A 6,000-nucleotide genomic window follows, 5' to 3' on the forward strand; every position below is an offset into this window, starting at 1 on the left:
AGAAGGCCAATAAGGAGCACGAGGAGGTGCTCGCAACAGCTCAAGCTCGCCTCAACGAGAAGAGCGAGCTGGTCAGCAGGTACTCCTCCCAGCTCCAGGCGCTGCGCTCGAAGCTGGAGGAGCAGGCCAAGGCCGCAGAGGACGCGGCAGCGGCGAGAGAAGGAGCTCAATTCCGCTAAGGAAAAGAGCGTCCATCTCGAGTTTGAATTGTCCACCGACAGGGGTGAGCTCGTCAAGATGGGCGAGGACAATGTGAGCAAGGCCAAGGAGATCGCGCGGCTCGCGAAACTCCTCTGCAAGGCCAAGCATGCGGTGCCGCTGGCGCAAGGCAACCATGACAAGTTGGCGGAGCAGCGACGGAGGGAGACCGAGAAGTTGCACGAGATCGCCCAGGCCGTACGCGAGCTGCTGCCAAGGTTCGAGCTGCAAGCCGCAAAGGTGGATGGTACGGACGTCAGCACCCTGATCCCGTTCTTCTCCGACATGGTGGGGAAGCTCGGGGCGTTGGACGTGTGGATCTCCAAGTTCTGCGACAGGGAGATAGCATCGTGCGCTAGGGAGATTGCCAAGAAGATCCACCCCGGGTGCACTACCACCACCCCGACTTCCCCTTCGAGACGCTGCTGGACGCGTGGTTGGACAGCGAGGAAGGCCCCTCCCACACCAGGGCGGTAAGCAGGTTCGTCGAAGAAGTGGTGGAGCGGATGCAGAGGAAGCCGGAGCCGGAGCCCCCAGCGGAAGCCCCCGGCAACCAGCCGTCTTAGTCCTCTGCAAGCTTTGTTTTCATTTTGCTTCCTGCAAGTGGCGCTTGGCGCCGTTGAACAATTATGGTTTTATTAGTCCATGTAATAATTTGCTACTTTTAGGAATCTTGCTTTCTGATTCTACTTGGTACTTGCTCCTGAAATTGACTCGTGGGGTGGATCTTCCCGTCCCCGTGTGTTGCGCTTTGTCTTGCCGGGGACTCGCACGCTTTCCACTTAACCAGACCAGGGACCCGGGACGGACCCGTGGTGCCAACCTGGGGCCAAGTGGCAGTGGCGAGCCACTCCGCTTGCAGGTTAGCTACTCCCAAGCACGCGCCTATGGGGCGGACCCGCAATCTGCATGAGGAGCGCACTCCCCCCGCAAGCGTCCTTCTAACACTCGTGCCACACGCAAGACCCGACCCACACCAACGAGCCAGCATTGAGTACTAGAAAGCTGGGTGCCTAGCAGAATGCACTTAGCTGTCTGTTCTCATGTCGAGCATATTAGTTCTATACTTGGAACGCCCGATGGAGGGGTGCGGCAGGGACACTGTGGCCGTGCACCCATCGGCGCTGAGCACTGATGGCATGCACCCCCACAGTGTCTCTGCGGCAACCCTCGCCTTGGAACCGCCTGCTGGAGGGATGCGGCAAGGGCACGGTGGCAGTGCACCCATGGGTGCTGAGCACGGATGGAATGCGCCACCACCGTGTCTCTGCGGCCTCCCTCGCCTCTGTAGCCATCTCCTTAGCTTTGCTCTGAGTTGCTCCGTGGCCACCATGCCCTTTTGTAGGCACGGTGAAGAATCCTGCCGCCACGCGCCTGAGCTACCACGGCACACGTGGCGACACCCTCCCGCGGTAAGAACCTTGAAGCTGTCACCATGCACCAGTGGCTCCCCGCTAGACGACACGGCCCGTGAGTACTCCACGAGCATCACCGTGTGTCCAACCCCTATCCTTATCCTGCATGTCAGATTCTTACCAAGCCCGAGATGCTGCAAAAAAAAAATCGAAATGCACGAAAAAACGGTACAGCACAGACATCCCTCCTGCCTCCCAGCCCCCGGGCACAGAAGGGTCGATACCAAACTTGGGTGTGAGCACTCTTCCATTCCCAAGATGCAGCTACTGTGTGGTGCGCGTTGCGGGGAACTCGGCAAAGGCACGACCCCGTGCCGGAGTGATCCGACAATGGGATTTTCGTTTCCGAGGCTCCGGCAGCCCCCTGCTCACAGCCAAGGATGAAAGAGCCTTTTGTGCACCTAGAGCAGGAGACAGAAGAAAGAACATGCAATAATCGAGACAACTTGAAATTCAGAGAAAAACACTTATCTTTATTCATAGAAACTAGCGGATTACAACCGGGGATTGCCCAGCTAGACTAGTTCGAGAGGCATGCTGCAACAGCATCACCTGTGGGTCAGGCTCCGCCGCTTCACGGGTAGAACTTGCGCAAGTGCTCAAGATTCCAACTGTTTTGCACCGGCAAGCCTTCTTCGGTTTCCAGCCGGACAACCCCCGGCCTGGTCACCTGCACTACCCGGAAGGGGCCCTCCCATTTCGGAGCCAACTTGTTCCCGGCCTTCGTTCCTTGTATCCGGCGCAGGACAAGGTCTCCGATCTCGAGCTCCCGAGTACGGATCCACCTGTCATAATAACGGCGGAGTCCCTGCTGATAGCGTGCAGCTCGTACAGCAGCCCGGCATCGAAGTTCTTTGATGAAGTTAAGATCGTCAACCCTCCGCTCGTGTTGGCTATGGTTGCCGTACGCGCGTACCCGAGGAGATCCATGCTTGAGTTCGAGGGGCAGCACCACGTCTACCCCGTAGACAAGGGCGAAAGGAGTTTCACCCGTTGCCCGGCTAGGTGTGGTCCTGATTGACCACAGCACGGCCTAGAGTTCTTCGACCCAATGCTTCCCGTGGCCTTTGAGCTTGTCAAAGGTTCTCGTCTTGAGCCCCCGCAGCACCTCTGCGTTGGCTCGCTCCGCCTGTCCGTTGCTACTCGGGTGAGCAACAGAAGCGAAGTGGATCTTGGTGCCCATGCCCTCGCAGTAGGCTTGGAACACGGCGCTCGTAAATTCTGTGCCATTATCGGTGATGATGCCGTTAGGCACACCAAACCGGCACACAATGCCCTTGAAGAATTTGATGGCCGCCTGAGCGGTCACCTTCCGCACTGGCTCCACTTCCACCCACTTGGAGAACTTGTCGATGGCCACGAGTAAAAACTCGTCGCCGCCAACCGCTCTCGGCAACTTGCCGATGATGTCCAGCCCCCAGACCGCGAACGGCCAGGAGGATGGAATGACTTGCAGGGCTTGTGCCGGCTGGTTACTCTTCTTTGCATGGAACTGGCACGTCTCGCACGTCTTGACTTGTTGCTTGACATCGGCTAGCGCTGTAGGCCAGTAGAAGCCGTGCCGAAAAGCCTTGCCGGCTAGAGCCCGGGAGGCCACATGGTGCGAGCATGTGCCTCGGTGTATGTTTTCCAGAAGTGCGCGCCATTCGTCTTGGGGCACGCAGAAGAGCTTTAGTCCATTTGCACGCCTCCGGTAGAGATCCCCGTCTACCAGAGCATACATCTTGGCTTGCCGGGCTACGCGCTTCGCGGCAACGTCATCTTCAGGGAGGGCTTCCCCCTTGAGGTAGCGGGCGATGCCCGTCGCCCAAGGAGGGGTTTCCCTACTCATGCATGCCGCCACATCGGCGGCATGGACCTCCGCTGTTGCGGGGTTCCCTTCGGTTGCCGGGGGGGCTTCCCCGGCAGCCGGCTTGGGAGTGACTGAAGGTGCAGTCTGCCTGTGCCAGAACACTCCCACCGGGACTTTCCGGCGCTCTGCTGCCCACTTGGACAGTTCATTAGCCGCGAAGTTATCCTTGCGCTTGATGTGCTCGAATCACAAACCCTTGAACTTGCGTTCCAACTTGCGGACTTCATCCACGTACGCTGCCATCTGCGGGCAGTCGTAGTCCTTGTTAACCTGGTTGATCACAAGTTGGGAATCCCTGCGAACAACCAGGCGCTTGATATCGAGGGCGATCGCCACCCGCACACCCGGCGAGCAACCCCTCATACTCAGCCGTGTTGTTGGTGGAATTGGGGAAGTCGAGTTGGATGGTGAATTTCAACTGGTCGCCCGTGGGTGACTAGATGACGAATCCGGCGCCAGTCCTTTGCAGGCTGAACGCTTCGTCCAGTTGCCGGGCAGGCTGGTCTCCGGCTCCTCTTCTTCTATGCCCATCGAGGTCCACTTTACAATGAAATCTGCCAGAGCGGCACTCTTGATACTCTTGGTGTTCGTGAAGTGCAGATCAAACTCTGACAACTCCATCCTCCACTCGGCCACCCTCCCGGTGGCTTCACGGTTGGTGAGGGCCCGCTCAAGGCAGAACCCTCACACCACCATGACACGGTGCACGGAAGTAATGGCGCAGCTTGCGTGATGCATGCAGAATCCCTAGCAAGTGCTTCTGCACTTGCGGGTACCATACGCGGGCGTCGCGCAGCACCGTGCTGACGAAGTACACGGGGTGCTACACGAGTCGTTTGCGTGGTGTCGACGCCGCTGGCTCAATGGCAGTTATCGGGTTCGAGGCGGTTGCCGGGGCTGGCTCAGCCCCCCGCCCCGCAAGCTCAGCTCCCGGGAGATCTTCTTCTCTCTCAGCAACCAGCACTGAGCTGATCACTTGGTCAGTTGCCGCTAGGTAGAGCAGCAACGGCTCGCCCGGCTTGGGGGCGACGAGGATTGGCGGCGACTTCAGGTATCGCTTCAGGTCCTGAAACGCCGTCTCAGCCTCGGAGGTCCAATCAATTGGGCCCTTTTTCTTCATTACCTTGAAGAAAGACAAGGCGAGTTCGCCCAGCCTTGAAATGAAACGCCCCAGCACGGCTAAACAGCCGTTGAGGCGCTGAACGTCCTTCACCCTGCGGGGAGCCTCCATCTTCTCGATAGGTTCTATCTTCTTTGGGTTGGCCTGAATCCCCCTTTGTGAAACCAAGAAGCCCAGAAGCTGCCCCGAGTCTACACAAAAGATGCATTTCTCAGGGTTCAACTTGAGCTTGATCCTGCGGAGGTTATCAAACGTCTCCCGCAGGTCATCAATAAGTGAGTCCCCGCGCTTTGACTTGATGACGATATCATCCATGTAGGCCTCAACGATTCGGCCTAGCTCGGGTCCCAAATACTCGCACAACGCATGCTGGAATGTTGAGCCCACGTTCTTCAACCCAAAAGGCATGCACGTGTAGCAGTAGCAGCCAATCGGGGTGACCGTTTTTTCCTCGTCCTCGACTGCCATCTTGATCTGATGGTAGCCGGAAAAAGCATCCAAAAAACATAGCAAATCGCAACCGACAGTGTACAGGGAAAGGGTCTTTGGGACAAGCACGATTAAGATCGGTAAAGTCTACAAACATGCGTAATTTATTTTCCCCCTTGGGTACTACCACTGGATTCGCTAGCCAAGTGGGGTACAGTACTTCCCTGATAGCCCCCGTAGCTTTCAGCTTGTCCACTTCTGGTTTGCGCTCCTGTGCTTGCCGGCGGATGTTTTGCTTGACAGGGCGGGCATCTGGACGCACCGTGAGTCGATGCTCGATCACCTCCCTAGGGACTCCGGGAAGATCCTGTCGCACCAGTGGCACCCGGGGTACCACCGCTGCGCGACGCGCGGGCCCCTCTCCCGGGTTCCCGGGAAGGTGTCATCCCGGGGAGCGTCTATGAGCTCCCCGGCAAGCTACCAGCCCGAAAGGGGCTAGCGGGGCTTCGGGGAATATTCCCGCTTGGGCACTTCCCGGGAAGCTGCTTCCCAGGAGGGGGTTTCGGGTGCGTTGGGCCCGGGTGCTTCCCGGGGTCGACTTGCTGGGACTGGGGGTTCCCGGGCGTGTGCCCCCGCCTCGGGTCGTGGGGCCCAGTGGACAACGCCACGCGGGCGCGGGACGCGCGGTCCCACCAAGGCAAGGAGTAAGGCACGCGGCTCAGTAAACGAGCCGACCGACGGGTACTTACCCGTCCGATCCAAGGAACAGTGGTTGTCTAATCCTACCTTAGGGTCTTAGGCTCCTAGCAGCGGAGGTGGCACCCATGCACGCCACCAGCTCACCGGGGGGAGTTGCATGCCTCCCCGTTGGACACTTGTAGCTCATGCACCGTGGCACATGTGGCATCCCCTTTGTGTATAAAAGGAGGACCCATGCCAACGGTCAAGGGGGTTAGTCAGTTGGTCAGTTAGTCAGCCGGACACTC

The sequence above is a fragment of the Brachypodium distachyon genome, chromosome 2, assembly GCF_000005505.3.
Source record: "Brachypodium distachyon strain Bd21 chromosome 2, Brachypodium_distachyon_v3.0, whole genome shotgun sequence".
NCBI lineage: Eukaryota > Viridiplantae > Streptophyta > Magnoliopsida > Poales > Poaceae > Brachypodium > Brachypodium distachyon.